The sequence below is a fragment of the Amblyomma americanum genome, chromosome 8, assembly GCF_052857255.1.
Source record: "Amblyomma americanum isolate KBUSLIRL-KWMA chromosome 8, ASM5285725v1, whole genome shotgun sequence".
In the NCBI taxonomy this organism is placed as follows: domain Eukaryota; kingdom Metazoa; phylum Arthropoda; class Arachnida; order Ixodida; family Ixodidae; genus Amblyomma; species Amblyomma americanum.
In genome coordinates this window covers 112,801,221-112,819,714 of record NC_135504.1, presented here as the reverse complement: position 1 = coordinate 112,819,714, position 18,494 = coordinate 112,801,221, and the positions used below count along the sequence as shown (strand labels likewise).

Sequence of the window (18,494 nt, the reverse complement as noted above, 5' to 3'; positions counted from 1 at the left end):
GAGCGACTTGGTCCGCTCGGCTTCATGGGCCGAAGCTTTGGCTGTCTCGGAAGAAGCAATGGACAACATCGCACCTCTGAAGCGTACTGCAGGAGAGGAGATGTGTGTTGATGGCGACGAGCAGAAAGCACCTGGTGTGATGGCATTGGGAAGGGTAACCTCAAAACGAAGGGCGATGTCTGCCCTACAGGCTACCGATTTGCAGGCGGGCCACCCCAGTACACAGGCGATGGCGTTAAATAAGACAGGCACCAAAAATGGAGGGCGTCGCAGCATTTCAGGTCGCTACCCGTAACTTATGGGGTATGCGGAACCGTCGAAGGCAACATCGGTTACGGCATCTTTTGAAGAAATTAAGAGTAAGTGTGGCAGCCATCCAAGATACCAGGCTGTCCTCTGATGAGGAGATTGTAGCTGCTCTGGAGCCTTTTTGTCAGAATTCAATGTTTTCGTTAGTGACTCGAGAGACTTATCAGGAGGGTGCATGGTATTCCTGGCCAACACACTGAGGATTACTGCCGTGTCGTATCATACAGATGATAACGGGCGATTTATGTGCTGTGACATCGCAATCTTGGCGTAGAGTGGCGAATTGCTCGTGTTTATGCCCCTGTAAAGCAGTGATAGAAGGCTATTTTTCGTGTCACTACTCGACCATTTTGTTCACAGATCGTAAAATTATGCTGCCTTACTTACTCATCTAGCATGCGAATACAACCTGGTAGATGTTGGGGAAGATAAGGGACATAACATTCATTTCACTTATTTTCAGTGCTCCTCTAGTGCTCGGATTGACAGGATTTTCGTTTCAGCACACATGTTAGCCAGCGTTTTTGGTTACTGGGTGCGGCTCATATTCTTCAGTGATCACTTCATGGTGTCTTTTCAGATAGGGAGGTACAGTCGGCGCATACTCCATCCTCGATGGGAGCTGCGGAAGTTGAATAGCTGTCTGCAGGCTATGTAAGATGAAATCTTCAAACGTGCTGTATCTATTTGCTTGAAGGACACGAGGTCACGCGGTGATCTTTCTGTTTTGAAAAAATGAAAACAAGAAATCAAAAATGTTGCTACTGAAGCCTCAGCCAGAATCGCGTTTTTGAAGAGAAATCACCTTCGTGAGCTCGGCCGCTCATTGGCTGAGCTACATGAGTTAGAGAGGATTAGCCCAGGCGCCTATGCAGAAGATATCACTGCCGTAAAAGCAGAGCTTCCGCAGTTTGAAACCGAAAGATACAAAGGGGCCTTGATAAGGTCTAGGTCCCGTAGGTTTCTTGATGAGCAACCATCTTGGCCGGATAAAAACATCATCTCTTTATCAGTTAGTATGACAGAAGGATCACTAATGCAGCTATCAGGTTTCAAGCGGATGTGAAAAGCCTCCAAATTTTCCCGCGTTAGGCTGTCATTATGTTTTCCTAGGATGACGGTGTTAGACAACAGAGGGGTGCAAGTACCTTCTCTCCAGTGGCGGGCAAGGTTACAAGAAGACCCATTATCTCGGGACCTGTGGTGCTCACTAAGACGAGCGTTGATGCAACGTCCTGTCTGGCCAATATAACTCAACCCGCAAGTGCACGGAATCCTGTAGACAACCCCCACATTACAGGGCACAAAAGGGCTCTTATGGTTGGTCTGACAACCCCCGTCGTTTTCTTCGCGGTTGAAAGCTACCGAGAAACTCGCCTTGTAAAGAAAATATTCCGGTTGGCAGGCAAAGATAGTCAGTTTCAATGCATCTCGGAATGTGTCGAAGTTTTCGAAAGAACAAAAGAGAAACCACGGAATTACCACCGCATGAAAAAGCTCATTGACTTTGCAGCATCTAGTGGTCTCAGGATAATGGTCGCCGACAAGGAAGGGTGCTTCGTCGTTCTCCCTGCTGGCACCTTTGAAGAAAAAGCGCATCAAGCCTTAACGAAGAACTTCAAGTCCGTAACTTTCAGAGCTAACAAAGTCAAGGCAAGTGCCCTTCGTCTTTTGGAAGAGAACAACTTGCAACGCCTCGCGGCTTCTGTTAAGAGCGCAAAAGGATCGCACGTTCAGGTTTTCTTTTCTGCAAAGACGCATAAGGACAATGTTCCCTTCAGATCTATCGTGTCTGATCACGGCACTTGGCAGTTCTTCGTGTCTAGCTTTCTTCAAAATCATTTGTCGTGTTTGATAATTGAGTATCCTTTTCACATCTCAAATTCCGGTGCTATGGTTGACTTCCTAAAATCCAATTACCCGGGAAGGTGTGATGCTTTAAGCATTGATGTGCAAGACCTCTATTATTTTCTACCTCATGATGACCTCATGAAAAGTGTAAAAACGTGCATCGCTGATTACAACATTGAAACTGATTTTATTGCTAGATGTGGTATGTCCCTCGAGAGCTTCTTAGAGATTCTGTCTTTTTACCTCCGTTCAACTGTCATTGAATGGAAAGGGAAATCGTTTGCGCAGAATGATGGAGTGTGCATAGGATCTAAAGTAGCACTTGTGTTAGCCAATATCTTCCTTGCCAGGGTAGACAGATCCATAGACAGGAGATGTGACGGGTTGGTTCTGAGGATTTTTCGGTATGTCGATGATTATATTGTTTTTGTTAAGAAGGGTTACTTGACGCGTAGCGTGGTAGATGTACTGATGGTTTTCAGAGAATGCGCGATGGGACTAACTTTCACGACTGAACTTCCTAAAGAAGATGTACTTCAATTTCTGGACTTAAGACTGTTGTTGGAAGAGCGTCATGTGTGTTGGGAATATTTCCCTCGCTCTACCAAGTCTTTTCTAAATTACCAATCAAGCCACACAAAACTGGTAAAAAATGGCATTGTTTTTTCTAGCCTGAAATCTGCCATGAACAAGTCATGTCTTGAAAGAATCAATGAAAGTATTTTGCGTCAAGTTGGCCGATTAAAATCTAGCGGTTAACCTTCTCATGTGATTTCCAAGGAATGCGATAAGCTTCTTAGATGGATCAAGAGCGGGGATAAGCCAAAACGGGAAAAAAAGAAGTTTGTGGTGGTGCTTTACACGCATGGTGTGGGGCATGGTTTAAAGAATGTTGCGGCGAGATACGATGTTGATGTGGTCTTTTCAGCGCCTAAAAAACTTAGAGGTGTTTGCAGGCAGGTGGAAGAGAAGGCTAAGGCAACAACCGCGAAGAAAACGACTGGGGGTTGTCAGACCAACCATAAGAGCCCTTTTGTGCCCTGTAATGTGGGGGTTGTCTACAGGATTCCGTGCACTTGCGGGTTGAGTTATATTGGCCAGACAGGACGTTGCATCAACGCTCGTCTTAGTGAGCACCACAGGTCCCGAGATAATGGGTCTTCTTGTAACCTTGCCCGCCACTGGAGAGAAGGTACTTGCACCCCTCTTTTGTCTAACACCGTCATCCTAGGAAAACATAATGACAGCCTAACGCGGGAAATTTTGGAGGCTTTTCACATCCGCTTGGAACCTGATAGCTGCATTAGTGATCCTTCTGTCATACTAACTGATAAAGAGATGATGTTTTTATCCGGCCAAGATGTGTAGTCTCGCGCTCGTGCTGATTGTCACCTTTGTGGGCATGATTAGCAGCTTTGTGTCGTTTTTCTTTTGGTTTTCCCTCTTGTTTGTGTTTGGCGTTCTTAGTATTTAAGATGCTTTGACGTGAATTAAAAATCTAGTTGCGAGTCAGCGCTTGTGGTGTCCTTTCTTCGTTGTGTCCCGTTGTTTTATTGCGCTGTTCAAATATGAATCAGTACCAACTCGTCCAGTTCGCAGCTTTAATGAAGAGCAACCATCCCGTCGGGCTCTGAGTGATGAAAAGCAGACTGCTCTAGCTAAAGAAATATTGGAACTTCAGTATGGTGGTTGCACATACAGCTATGGGCCTGGTATTATTGATGCGTTCTTTGACTATTATCGGAAGCTGTTTGGGGGTTGTGCGGGCATAAATGTGAGATCAGATTACAGTCGCTTATTCGAAGCATTTCTTCGACTTGGCGATGAGCAGCGTGCTGTAGCAGAGGGGTCTATCACTTTGGACCAAATTAAATCTGCCATTTCTGGCATGACGGCTCAGAAATCTTTTGGGCCAGATGGTATTACTAAAGAGTTCTCTAAACCATTTTTCACTTGTCTAGCGCCTGTTTTGATGGAGCTTTTCCAGGCTTATTACGATGTTGGTTTTCTGCCCCCACTTTCTATTCTGGGCATACTATAATAATTCCAAAAAGCTCAGAACCAAATCGGTTGAGAACAGTTGAGGGATATATCATCCGATTTCCCCTTGTAATGTAGATTACAATCTTTTTTGCAAAGGTTCTTTGCAGTCGTCTCCAGCTAGTTGTCGCTGACTTAATAGGCACGCATCAGGTCTGCGGTATCAGAGGCCGCAGCATCCAAACCCGTATTCATTTTGCACGTTGTATTTAAGACAGTATCAGAAGAGGCCGGACAAGTAGTTCTTATTCAGATTGACCTCGCCAAGGCATTTGACGAAGTTCGTCATGATTTCTTGTTTGCGGTCTTAGAGCATGCTAATATTGGAGATGTTTTGCTTAGGGACATAAGATTGTGCTATAAGGAGTCTAATACAAGGCTAATTGTTAACCAAAAGCTAACCAAACCTATTCCATTGGAATTATCTGTTCGCTAAGGCTGTCCACTATCGCCTTTGTTGTTTGCCCTATACCTTTGACCCCTTTGCCTCAGTATTATTAACAACGCAACTATCCATGGTTCCTTCCTGGCGCAATGTGAAAGTATGATTTTGACCCATGCAGATGATGTAGCCATCTTTTGTTCTGACAAAAAGTGTGTGCTTGCAGCATTACATTCGACTGAAAAGTTTTGGAGGTATCAGATGCGGCTCTTAATTTAGATAAATCCAAGGGGTTTTGGTTGGGTCATTGGGGTACAGCGCCAAGCCATTTTGGTGGTATAAGCTGGTACTGCGGGACCCTTCACTACCTAGGGGTTCCTCTTCACCATATTCGCAACAGTGGAGCCTACTGGGATGCACAGATGATCTCCATGAGGCGACAAACACAGGCTTGGATAGTGACCTTTCAGTGTTTGCTCACGCTCAAGTCTGCAGCATTTTTTTATTTGCAAAACTTGCCTATGCGCTGCAGGTTCTCCACTGTGCGAGAAAAAAAGCGCAGGTGATGCATATAATATATGCTACCTTCGTATGCATTCCCAATGGGAACCCATGCGTCACAATAACCTATTTTTTCTCTAGAGTCTGGTGGAATGGGCCTTGTTCACTTATTCGTGCATCAGCTTGTTTCGCGTTTTTTTTCTTTTTCAAATCGGCAATCTACCCTTTTTTTAGTAGCCGTGCTTATTAGCCGTCTCAGTGCTCATTTGCCTTTCCTATTCGCACCGGCTGGACACACTCGGAGTAGGGGGGGCTTTATGAGTATTCCTTAAGGATGTTGCCGACACCTTCAATTTTCTCACTGTGCCCTTTTCTTTAGGCTACCTGTATAGCCTCTCCAGAAGGCAGATGACTCAGACACTTACAGATTATTTGTTCCCTGTACCTTTGTATCGACAGCTTTTTCTGGAGTTACTTGACACCACTGTTTTAAAACGTGTTAGGCGAATGTGCATTTGTTCTGCCGCGAAAACATTCTTTTTTAAGCTGCACACGTCAACGCTGCCTGTGAAGGCATGGTTTCATGCTAAGTAGATGCTTGCGCCATGTACGGTGAAAAGTTGCCTGTGCAATACACAAGAGATAATTGACCATTGTTTTATTCTGCGCATTGATGATATCTTCTTCTGGGACATTTTACAACTAACAATTAAGAAGGACATCGACATCACACCCTACAGTATTCGTTTTTTGCCCGCGGAGAAAAGCAGTGCTGTGCCATATGATCTATTTATGTTGCTGGGACTATTTAGACTCTGGAAGAGCCGCATGATGCACCGCCACGACGAATCACCACGGTCGTCTAAATCTTTGTTTCGTGAACAATGCGCTTTGGTGCGGGGAGCATATGCTGCCCTGCAAGGGCCGCCTAGCTGGCTCCCCTATCTGGATGCATGTGTGTGCCTCCCAGACTTTTGATGTTTTGGAAGGAGGGGTCATGCAGGGGTAAGGTGGCCTGGTGTTTTGTGGCGTAAGAATGCTTAGGTTTTTCTTTAGGACGCTATTTCCACGCAATAAATAAAAAAGAGGCTTCTTAGTGTGTTCTGCGCGTGCTATCCTCGGTATATGGAAGACCTGGGCTCCATTTGCCATATGTATATAAGAGTTCTTTATTTGGAGGTTCCTGTGTTACAACATCGACAACGCCAACAACGCCGACACCGGCTTTTCTGCAACACGGGCTCCTAAACGCTGTCGCGTTAAAATCCCCTCCGAAAGAAGAGAATGTTTTCAAGTAATCATATGCTCTGACTGAAACTTTTTATCAGCGCTTCTTTTAGGCGACATCAACTTTGTCAGAAAAATCTTGACGACCAGAGGCAGTAGTTTTTTTCTTGAATGTTATTCACAGCTTGCTTACTTCATAAAAAGTGAAATGATTTACGCAAAAGGAAAGAATAAGTCTAACTCACTAAATCTGGCGCCATATAGTTACCTTTTTCCTACATATAAACTGTCCTATGACAATGTTTGGTCCACCAGTCTGTCCAACTACTCACCTCTATCTGCGAAGGAAGGCTTTAATGTGTTGAATGCAAGCTATCTGGGAATGCAATCACTTTTTGGGTAGTGCAGTATGCTGAGCTAGTTGGCGTGACGTCTTTCAGTGCCAGAAACGCAGAAGTATGGAGGGAAAAATGCGCAGACTGACTAAACGCTTCGTACATCTGCTCTCTGTGTTTCGTGTATCTGCACTCTTAGTTTTCGCATATGCTTGAAGCGCAGTCGCGAGAGAAATGGAATAAAACTACCGCATCGCTGTGCGCTTTCATCCGAGCGAGATATAGCAGTGACAAAGCTTTTCCCTCACGCTGCAAAGGTTCCCTCAAGAAACGGCGCTTTTATATTGCTATAAAGGACGTAATTGACGTTACTGTGGCGGCATTATTGTCCTCGTCGTCAAGACAACCTTCCATGGAGGTGTTTGTGCTCGACAGCTCGCGCTGTTTTGACTGCAACCACCGTTGAGGCGTCCCTTGAGTGGTATTTCTCCGTCTGACTCACAATTCAGGCCTTCGGAAATGTCGAGATGTCTGGCCGTTATAAGAACACATAATGCAGGAACGTGGCATGAAGAGTTCCCCATGCAGGCAGTCTGAGCGGAGGCGTTGGATTCCTTGGTGGGCCTCTGTGAAAACGCCATTGCAGTAAGACCTTTTCAAGTAAATGCTCAGCTAAGAAACGATCAACGCCGAGTCCATAAAAGCTCAGATCGTTGTCTGCGTCCGCTCGGTATAGAGCCCCTTTAACCGCTACGAAGCTGGAAACTTGGGAAGACTGCTGAGTTGTTAACTTAGAGCAAGGGTTAAGAGGTATGTATTTTGCTCATTTGGATCATGTCAAAGGTCTAGATCGAAATAGAAAAAAAACCATACTGACATTTGCATGATAAAGTAAGCTCGGTGGAGGGTGGAAACTGACGGAGAGTGGCGCCATTCCATTTCTTATGCCTCGAAATTTCACATTGAGGGCAAAAGATCGCATTCAAAACGGAACGTGATGTTGACGAGTTGGCGAGAAAAACATCGCTAATACGCGTCTTGAGCGCAGAACTTTTTCACCTGCTCGTATATAATTTACGTGTGGAGTGCGAATTAAAGAAATTTCACAACCAATAATTATGACAAGCTATGGATCGGGCATATTCTCAAAACAACTGTGCATATTAATAGTGAATTTTTTCTCACTAAAACTGCAACTGAATCAGACTTCAGCCGAAAAAGTACGTAAAAAAGCGCGAGAACTTGGCACGACACAACGTCATGAAAGCGTGAAGCAGGTTAACGAATTTTTTTTAAGAAAAGAAGAAATCAGACACGGTGGAAAGTTGAGCTGGTTAGTTTCTTTGCATCGGAAAAAAATAACAGCGTTTAAGTCGAGAAATACGATGAGAGGGGACGTGCACTAAACATCAAGCAAATTTTATTACACCGCAAGGTGGTACATCTATACATTTCAGTGGAACATGCGCAGTTAGCAGGAAGTAAAAAAAATCTATCCGTTTTTAGCCACTTGGCAGACCGCAACCAAGAAAATCAAGCTCCTTACGCGACGAAGAAATGAAAAGTTCATTGACACATTTATCACCTTCCTTGCTAATATGGAAGACCTCACGGAATTCCCTTGAAGTATTAAGACACATGTACTCGTTCCTGCTGCCCAGATATAGGGTCGCCACGGAATGATGGTGTGGGTACACTTTACCTCCAAATGAAATGGAAAAAAGTTAATTGTCTAGGATCCGCGTAGTATTTACTAGTCACACCGCTTTTACCTGATAATCGCTTCGAAGCAAATGCTCCTGCATGTAGTAAAGAACAAATTTAGAGCCTCAATTTACGGTGTAACTGATTCAGGGATTGTTTAATTGCTGTATTGCTCTGATGCGGATTACATGACAATATAACGTTGATTGCATAGCTATCGACTGGCTCCTTATTTAAACGACGGAGTGAAACTTCATAAAGAGTGATTAACAGCTTCCGAAGTGCTTGACGGACATTGTGGCTGCGGTTGACTACGACGAGCCACCGCGGCTGCACTGCGACTGTGTCGCAGGTTCGTTCCTCTATCACTGACTCCACACTGTGGACACTGAATGCAATGGTGCTCGTTCTATAAGACACGGGAGCCCGTAAGTATGTGTCTCAGACAACTGAGTTCTCAATCAGAAGCTCTAGGCCAAAGCGTGCTTTAATGCTGCTGTGCTGTTTTCGAAATGCCATGGTCGCAGCCAGTGAATTAGAATGTGGAATAAAGCGTATTTTCATTCATTCGGTCCGCACTAAAAAAAAAAAAACTAAACACTAGGACAAACGACGACAAGCTGAAGAAATTCACAACTTGAAACCTATATAGTATTTATGAATTTAAAAGTTCATAAATAATTCATCAAGGTTGATTTTGCCTGCAGTTCAGAAAAAGCAGTCGTTTTTTAGACATTTTCATTCATTTATGAGCGTTAAAATTTCGCAGTGACTCCTGTGAATATATGAAGAATTTAACCCCATCACATCGTTTTTATCAGGACCAGCCATTATAATTTTTGAATAGTCTTATAGAAAATCAATCGCTCCATGCTTTATTTATTTTTAAGCCTTACAGATAGCAAGGGTCCCGAAAAGTTGTCTTACATCATCCGAGGGGTAACAGAAAGTATTACACGCAATTGCATAAATCGACTGCTATTTCAAAAGAATACCTCTAATATATTATAAAATTCGAAAATGAAGTCATAAAAGTAATTTTGTAAGCGTTTCTTGCGCTATATAGTCAGATCTTTTGAAGACATGAGAAGTAACTCTTTTCATTCAAACGAAAGTTTTCTGAGACCAAGATTCTGTTTCACATGCCATATTACAAGAGAACACAGATTCTATAGAAAAGCAGCTCAAAATAATGCGTCTTTCTCCTGGTTTCAGGCGAAACTACATAATAGCAGGCAGCCTAGGATGACAAGGCAACGTAGAACACTGATCGCAATGTTATTCCAAGTGGCGTTGGTTGCATGGTACGGAGCCTTAATTGTGACTGCCCAAAGTAAGTTCGCGTGACAGGCAGAGACAATATCCAGTAATATTTTGGTTGTTTCAATTGCTGAGGCTTTTGATGAGTTGCTTGATGATTAATTAATGAGAGATAATATGACATTGCTCTTTGTTTAATGAAGGACAAGCCAGCACTCCTTACTCATGAAATGCTGTTACTCTGCCTATGCACGCAGTGATAGACTGGCGAGACTCCCTCGGGAAACATCATGCTCCTGTGCTTGTGCGGGTTTTCTATACTTCTCCAGGCATTTATTTGCATTTGAGCGCGCCATTACACCTGTCTGCCTGCGAGACAGGTTTGGTTTTTAAATTTTGCCCGCTTAAACAAGATGTGCTTCGGAAATAAGGCGCGTCCACTATCTGCAAAATCATAAACTCAGACGCTTATTTCGTTGATGGGTCACCTACCTACTTGCGAGTTTTTGGAAATGCTGCGCTATGGCATCCTCGACAACAAAAAAGGATGTTAGTAATAAGAAATAAAATCACGTCGCATTTTCGCTATGCAGAGTGTTCCAAGAACGTTCCCTTCTGTCGCAAACGATAACCGCATTGACGGTAGTTATAGTCTAGAAGCACGTTCTGTACACGTGAGTTGCCCTCCATCCCTCAGCAGTAAAATGAACAGCCTGTGTAAACGAAAACTAGGGCACCGCTTTTCTTAAATAATGGCGGCGAAAAGGGGAGAGTCAGGGCCAACAAAAATGTTGCACGCGTGTGTGTGGGCAACATAGGTGGACAGCTCAAGAAACTGATGTGGAAAGGCCTATTTATGACCGCACGAGACAGGGGGAACATAAAAAAAAGTTTGTTCTGTACTGCACCACCGGAAGGAAAAAAAAGCAGACGCATGCCCAGTTTCGTTGCTGGCGATGAATTCTGCGGTCACTCCATTGTTCCGTCTACTCGGTAAAGACAGACCCTGTTTATTCGGCGCCGTTCTCGAGTCTAATATCAATAATTTGAACTTAAAAGGAAGATAACATTTACTCGAATTATGTTGGCCTCGAATTAAAGGGACCAGGCTACCTTTAAGGCAAGTGCCTTTACCGGCCCAAACATTCCCCATGAATCAACCTGAAGCTCGAATTTAGTGAAATCGATTATAAAGATGCCACTGTGTCAGCAGAAGGAAAAGATGAGAGGGTGCGATAGTGACAGCGTGAGGGTCGGGATGACCGCGGCAATCAGTGGTGCGATAACAGAACGTGACACGAAACATTCCAGACATCCACATACATTTCATCTGAGTTCCTCAGGTATTGCATGGTTATTTGTGCGTTTATTTTTATTTTGAATAAAATGGTCCCGTTTCGCTACATACTTCACACTACTGGCGCAGTGCGGCGGTTTAAACGAGCGGAGGGTGGGGATGAAGGGCACTTAGAGAAAAATAAAAAAGGCCTTCGCAGGACAATTAATTCACAATATTAGGGTGACTGCACCATCAGGCGTTTTCAGAATACCGAATGTGTTTTTATCAGCAGCTTACACGATTGGCATGCAACTTTTATCAGGGAGATTAATGTATTATGTCATCGATTCATTTCTACGCCATTTCATCACCAAGACCTTCAGCCCATGGCGTAAAGACTAAAACTTAGTGAGTAATTCCTTACAAAAATTTATTTAGACAGTCCATAGAATGTCCATAACTTCTGTCTATAAAGCCTATAGACTCACTATAGAAAAACCATAGAGAACAGTCTATAGGCTATACAAATCCTATAGGCAGTATATAGACAATATATAGATTTATGGTCATACACTTCTAGTAGACTGTTGTCTATAGAAGCTCAAAAGACTATGAATAGACAAAAAGATATATCTATAGGAAGGCAATGGAGTCATACACTTCTAGTAGACTGTTGTCTATAGACACTCTAAAGACTATGAATAGACAAAAAGATATATCTATAGGAAGGCAATCGAGTCTACAAGAAGTCTATAGACTATCATAGACCATAGACCTTTTTTAAAAGGGAATGGCTGCGCCCGCTTAATTATCGTATGCGCAGCGGAGAAATGACAAAAAATCGAATTGATAAACTGGGAAATCTTCCTAAACAAACTACGTGCCCTATAGTTCACCTTGCTACCAGGACGATAAACTGATAGCAAACATTCTCTGTACAAACGGAACTTCTATTGGTATGGATAGAGCGTCTTGGATGATGATCCTACGCCTTTGATTAAAGAAAACTCATTTCCTCACACAATATACAATTTGTTCTTCCGTACATAGCTGGATTCATCTGGTTCCGACAGTATTTTACAAAACGAAACAGCGAACGCCCTTAAATTAACAAACCGTCCTTACCGTTGGTTCGCACCGTACGAGATTTAGTTCCCTCTTAAGAATGAACTGTATTTCTAATTCCGCGTCGAATATCAAAAGACAACAAAACTACGATTCATTACAGAAACGCTGCTTTTAAAAACTAATTATCACTGCAATTGCTGATTGCTACACATTATTAAAATGTTCCGATTTCTTTTGCTTCGAACTATACCCCTGAACATGAAAAGCGTAGCTAACCTGGTCCTCACAGGGGGAAGGCACTAACTGTCACCTTTCGCTCACAGGAAACTGCATTTATAATGACCAAGCTATTCAGCACGGAGGACGTGTCTCCTTGGAAACACCTTGCGAAAACTGGGAGTGCAAAGACGGAGGCTTCAAAGTTACCAAGTTAGTAATATCGGGCGAATCATTTATATCTCAAGTAATTGCAGCTCTCAGAAAGCTTGCTTCATAAGCATAATTTGACATATGTTTATCTGAAAATCACTGTCGCCTAACATTGCGAACAGCGTTGTTTTACGCTCCTGGCATACTCAAGAAACAGTGTTGATATACTTAAGAAAGGAGGGCGCTTTCCCATGGGTGCGACGGTTTGTGAAAATCGTGTGAATCTTTCGGGCGATCTGTTTGCCCATTGCGTATTTTGATTTTGAACATATAGTAGCGGAAACCACGCCATAGAACCAAGCGGTAGCAAATGGGTAAGTTATTCATAATCCGTGAGCTTGCTACAGAAGCGAGCAATAAATTTAGATCCTTGCCTTTTGAGAAAAAATTGACACTGTATACTAACCACCCTAGCATAACGGGCGAGTTGGTATTGCATCTTGAAAGAACGAAACAGCGCAACTAAAATGAAGGGCCAGGGAAAGGTCCGTGCGAGTGTCTTTCCTTTTCCATGGTCGTTCGTATTAGTTGCGCTGTTTCGTTCTTTCGAGATACTAACCACATGATAAGGGAGTAATTACTCATTGCCATCCGCCCAAGCGTAGCCATACGGCTACAAAGGAAAGCTATACAGCTTTCTCAGAAACTTCGCAGCTAAAGAAAAATTCATCCTGGTCCGGGGTTCGAACCCGGGACCACCGCTTCACCGGAGCTGTCGCTCTACCAACTGAGCTAAACGGGACGCCAAGCTTATGGTAGGGCGAGAGTAAATTGATCAATAACTCGAAGTGGGAACAGTGTTGGTCAAATCTTTTAGGGGAATCCCCCAAGGTGGAGTAAATTTGTAATAAGCGAATAATTACTCATTGGCATCATTGGCATCAAACTGGCAATGAGTAATCACTCCCTTATTACAAATCTACTCCACCTTAGGGGATTCCCCTAAAAGATTTGACCAATACTAACCACATGTTTCAATTGTTGCGTGTACCTCCGTTTCACATTTTATGCCCTAAATATAGCCCATATTACACAGAATAACGCAATAGAATAAACTACTGCAAGCGAGCACACTGAACCCCCCCCCCCCCCCCCCCCGCCTCCACCCAACTTTTTCCTTTCAACCACGCTCTTTAAGTTTCCCGCATGCCCAGCTTTCCCGGGCGAAAATTTTGAAAATTGGAAAATTGTAAGACATTGTTATAAGAATACTGAAGATAATGGTCCATTATTATGATATATAACAAAATCTTTCTCTTAAAGTGTTTCCAGCGATCGCATCGAACGGATAAGACAGCCATTGAAAAACCAATGGGGCACGCTTTTGACGATAGCAAAAGCGTGAATAGAAAAAAATACAAGACTGCCATCGGGTGATCTGAGGTTATGTTGACTGTTATAGTGAAATCTGACATTATATTAAAAAATTGCGGTCATAAATGATTTTCCGCTCAAAAATTCTTTTCTCCAGAATTGCTGGGTATGAGGAATAAAACGGAAAACTGCCACAATTTTCATGTCCTTGAAGGAGTGCATGCTTAGTTGCCGGGTTGCGGCAAGTGCTAGTTGGTGAACTATATTTTGGAGCGAATAACACAAGACATGGATGGGTGCTGCCGCATTTCTCATTCACTGTATTCGTCTTTGTAGCGCTGTTCATTTCAAGACATACTTGCTCAGAGCCCAAGCGTAGAACGTTTATTCGCCAATACTGACGAATCGCGACTGTCGTTTTTTAGATTGCAAGTATTTAATTCAGATGTCGGATTTTTTCCACTGCGATACATTTCTACATGCCACATAAACGAAGTACATTCGCCAACATGACTTTCTAATAGCCAGCGACGCTTTGGGTCCAGTCTCGGTTTGAAATATATTTTTTTACTAATAGAAAGTGTCGATTAAAGAGAGAAAAAGAAGCAGATACTACAATAAATTTAACTTTATTATTTTTTCTATCCTTTGCGCAGGTGCCCGAATTCGCCTCCTAAAGACAAGTGCGCTTCGAAATCGGCTGGGGCTTATCCCAGCTGTTGTTATTTCTACCGCGTCTGCTGATGAGGGTCAATCCTTCAACAAAACTTGAAAGCAACCAGAGTCATTCGATGAAACCCTGAAAAGGCATGGCCGTATAATCCACTGAACACCGCCATCGATTCAACAGCCTGTTACTGCTTATTCGAAATTCCCGCATTTATATTGGAAGCGGGGCGCACTCGAGCTGAAGGCGGTTTCCTGCTTATTTCTCAAGAAGGAGTAAAAAGTTGACGCACAACATTACGTGTCCATTGCTTTATCGAAGCGAAACTCGAACGCGCGGGGTGTCAGTTTTGTTACTGTTGCCAATAGTGCGGCGAAGGCGAGCTGTGCACTGAAGCCATTTACGCCGAAACTAGCAAGTGGCAATAAAAGTCTCGATGCTCGCACAGCGTAGCTTGGCACGCTGTGCGCCCTTGCTAGCCTGTACCTTTGATGACGCTTGAAATCCGTAGTTTGCTTCTTATCCAAAGGGATGGTGACGGCACGCGACTGTCTTAATGAAATACCCTCTCATATGGCCTACATGTGAATAGATTCGTTGAAGCCAACATGGCCACACGAACACTGACGGCGCCAAGGGAAGGTCAGGGGTCTCGTCCGCCACACCAAAAATTGCCCGGCCGCACCACGTCCACAGAGGCGCCATGCATGCCTGGCTAAAATATATTCGTAACCCTCTGCCCATCCCCCCACAAGTTCTTTCCCACGCTACCCACTACAAATTTTCCTGATGGTGTTCGTGCTCACGAAATGAACAGGTGCCAAAAATTTAAAGATGTGTAAGAACAGGGGGCACCTTTAAAGAGGAAAGATCAATTGGCGAGGATATGCCGATGATATCACCTTGTGGTGCTGTCATCCAGATGCGTCTATTCATCAGTCGGTCCTTCAACACGCGCTGGATGTATTGACATCTCGCCTCCCACCTTTGGGTCTAACACTCTCTCCTACTAAATCATGTTTCATTCGAATTGGAAATAAAGCCGCCTTACGGAAAGCTCCCCCTTTAAATTTTACGGTACATAATTCTCTGATTCCTCAGGTAGAAACTGTTCGTATTCTTGGTCTTCTCCTCCATACATCTGGGACTGGCACCCCGTGGCTGACAGCCACCCGTAAATCGGCTCACGCTACTCTAGGTCTGATTCGTCGCATAGCTATGCGCTCTGGTGGCGCACGTGCTCATACGGCCCGCCAGCTTGTGCGCTCTATCCTTCAGCCACGGATAGTATATCAGGCTCAATTTCAACGTCTCACCCGCAGACAGTGGGACTCGCTTGAAGCTATCAATCGTGAGGCTATGCGCGTCATAACATATCTGCCTCGTTTAACACCCATACCTGTGCTACAGGAGTTCGCCCAACTTAATACACTCAGTGAAATCATCGACCAACGGGTGGCAAATAGAGCTCGAAAACAGTCTCTCAAACTTCATCGTTTAAAGACACTTCCACCGTGGTCCTATTGCCAGCTCACTGACAATCGCCCCACTGTTTCCCCGTCGGTATCAGCAGCGTATCTGCCTGAAGGGTGCATATTATACACGGATGCATCTCATTCTGCAGAGAGGGGAGTTACTGCTGTGTATAGTCCATCTCATCCGCATCTCAACTCTCGCGCAACGTATACTGCGGATACGTGCACTCCCCTGGCATTGGAACTTCAAGCCATTTACAATGCCATTGCTTCCCTTCCGCTCGTTCCAACATTCAATACAGTTCACATTTACACCGACTCCCGCGCCGCCCTTAAACAGCTGAAGGCTGTTCGACGAACGTTCCAGATTTCACAATCTATTCATGTGCTCTGCGCTAAGTATCCATGTCCTGTGCGCATACACTGGATTCGCGGCCATGCCCAGGATCCACATAACATTCAAGCGGATGCTATGACTCATCTTCATACATTACACGATCCGCCACCTTCCCCTCTTCCCCCAGATCCGTTCCTGTCCCACGTTTCCGATTCCGAAGTTCTGCGCCAGCGAACACGCGCTCTCATTCCTCCGTGTTCGCACCCTCTCCCCCGTAGTCTTACTCGGCAGGAGGAGATATCCGTGCGCCGGATTCGGGCAGGGGCGGCTCTGACACCATCTGTCCGTCATCGGTGGCGTGCCAAAGATCTGCCACTACCTGACAGGTGCCCTCACTGTGGCGCTGCACCGGACATATGTGATGTGCGGCACTTGTTGTGGACGTGCCCAGCGACGGCTGCTATCAGAAAACGGCTCCTCAGGGAGGTGGGCCTGCGGTGGAACCGCGAAAGTGACTTCGTGAAGTGGACAATGGACAACCGTTTCATTAACAACCTCTGCGACTACCTCAGCGCAACGGCTCTTCACTCCTTCTTTTAACTTTCAATCCCGTGCATTCCTTCCCCCCTTTCCTTTTCAACTTATGCCTCATGGCACACTTCTCGAATAAAAAAAAAAAATTGGCGAGGAAACGCCCGTGGTAATTTCTTGGCGCGAATTTATAAAATTGCCTGAAACCTCATCATCAAGAGCCGATGTCAGCAAGGTTTACATTACAGGACCGGCCTGTAGCAGAGTCTAGGGTGGCTCGAAGTCGGTGCCAGTTGCACTTCTTGAGGTGCAACTGGCCAGGTTCTACGGCAGTTAGACAATCCCCCCCCCCCTTTCAGTTTTTGGGGCTGAGCAGTGTTGCAGGCCAGGTTCGTATACCGGTTCGGGACAGCAACGACGCGGCTGGAGACGAGAGTAGCCCGAGCCGGAGGGTGGTGCAGAAAACTACCAATCGTCGTTACAATCTACATTTTTGCAGTAAAGTTCTGCGCGGGAGTGTACGTGAGAAAAGACGAGCAGTAAGAGCACGAGCAATATATCACTACTCTACTGCAGCCCGGCTGCTTACAGTCCGAAATCTCGAGATACCTAAACGGGGAAGCTCTGCATTTAATAGCCTGTAATCACAAAGTCACTGCAGATCACTTGGGGAGCCGCCCAGAGCAGGGCGCGGCACCATTGCCCTCTCGCAGTGGCTCCGGTGGCGAGGGCCCGATCTTCTGGCGGCGGTCAATGATGTCACCGTGACTCAGCACTTCTTGCGGCGACGGCGAATCTCTGCCACCTTGAGCAGACTCCGCTGAATCTGGATCTTGAACAGGGTTAACTTGGAACACCCGCTTCTTGGAAAGCCGTGCCGATCATAACAAACGCCGCTCGGTCTCCTTGGCCGCTTTCGCACCTTGACAACGTAACTACACTGCTCGGTCGATTCCGAACTGCACGCAATAAACACATCCGGGGTTTTAGACTGGAAGCACATAAACTGTCACTTGGGTCATACGCTGTGGCACTCTATTGTGGAAACCGAAGCAGTATAATTGATGCCCTTGATGCAAGTGAAATGTTCTGCAGACAAACGGGTAGCGTTACTAATTTTCATAAATGTACTGGATTCTGGCGTGATCAGCGGAACTTGGAGTGAGGAATTTTCAGCGGTCAGCAGTGAACAAAACGCCAAGCGTTTTTTTTTTTTTTTGGTGGTGGGGGGGGGGGGGAGGAGTTCCCTCCGGATGGTTACTGAGACAATGCCAATTGCAGAAACAATAAAGGGAAAGAGATATGTTATAAAATAAAAAGTTTGATGTGGCGCAGTATCTCTATTTTTATAATGATAATAATAATTGGTTTTGGGCGAAACGAAATGGCGCAGTATCTGTGTCATATATCGGCGGACACCTGAACCGCGCCGTAAGGGAATGAATAAAGGAGGGATTGAAAGAAGAAAGGAAGAAAGAGGTGCCGTAGTGGAGGGCTCCGGAATAATTTCGACCACCTGGGGATCTTTAACGTGCACTGACATCGCACAGCACACGGGCGCCTTAGCGTTTTTCCTCCATAAAAACGCAGCCGCCGCGGTCGGGTTCGAACCCGGGCATGCAACAGATTTTTAGTAGAGAAAAAAGGCACATGCCCAGCAGTTCGGTACAAAAGCAGTTTTGGACAGAGTTTACTAGTGCATTTTTGTCACATATTGCAAGATCTCCCGTCGCCAGGCGTACATCTTTTATTGCTATTAGCGTTTTGAGCTCGTCAAAAGCGTTC

The 18,494-nt window shown here is 44.8% G+C and overlaps 1 long non-coding RNA gene across 2 annotated transcripts in view; it reads left to right on the top strand.

Annotated features, from left to right (window-relative positions):
- LOC144100642 (uncharacterized) overlaps positions 1–14,653 on the top strand; it is an 82,395-nt gene extending 67,742 nt beyond the window's left edge. Inside the window, exons 1-4 of one of the 2 annotated variants that reach the window (XR_013307774.1) lie at positions 8,589–8,701; positions 9,565–9,682; positions 12,280–12,385; positions 14,356–14,653. This is a non-coding gene — a long non-coding RNA (uncharacterized LOC144100642). Of the gene's footprint in view, positions 1–8,588; positions 8,702–9,564; positions 9,683–12,279; positions 12,386–14,355 lie in introns of those variants that run through there. The other variant, XR_013307773.1, reaches the window with a different exon arrangement.
- Positions 14,654–18,494: the final 3,841 nt, after the last annotated feature.